This window comes from Merops nubicus, unplaced genomic scaffold, assembly GCF_000691845.1.
Source record: "Merops nubicus isolate BGI_N331 unplaced genomic scaffold, ASM69184v1 scaffold28197, whole genome shotgun sequence".
Classification (NCBI taxonomy): Eukaryota; Metazoa; Chordata; class Aves; order Coraciiformes; family Meropidae; genus Merops; species Merops nubicus.
In genome coordinates, this window is record NW_008620031.1 from 7,099 (window position 1) to 7,302 (window position 204).

Below are 204 nucleotides of genomic sequence, written 5' to 3' on the forward strand. Positions count from 1 at the left end.
AGGGGGGGGGGAATTTGGCAAATGGAGCACATCTCAGGCCCTTGCACTCTGAAAGCTGTCAGCCTGCTCGGATTTTGCTGGCCACCACACGGCAGCTATGGAGAGACGATGCTGACGTACCCGGTTTGCCTTCCCTCTTCACGGGGCCACCGAAAATTCCTTCGTGGCGACAGCAAACTGAGGCAACCTAAAAAAGCACAACGG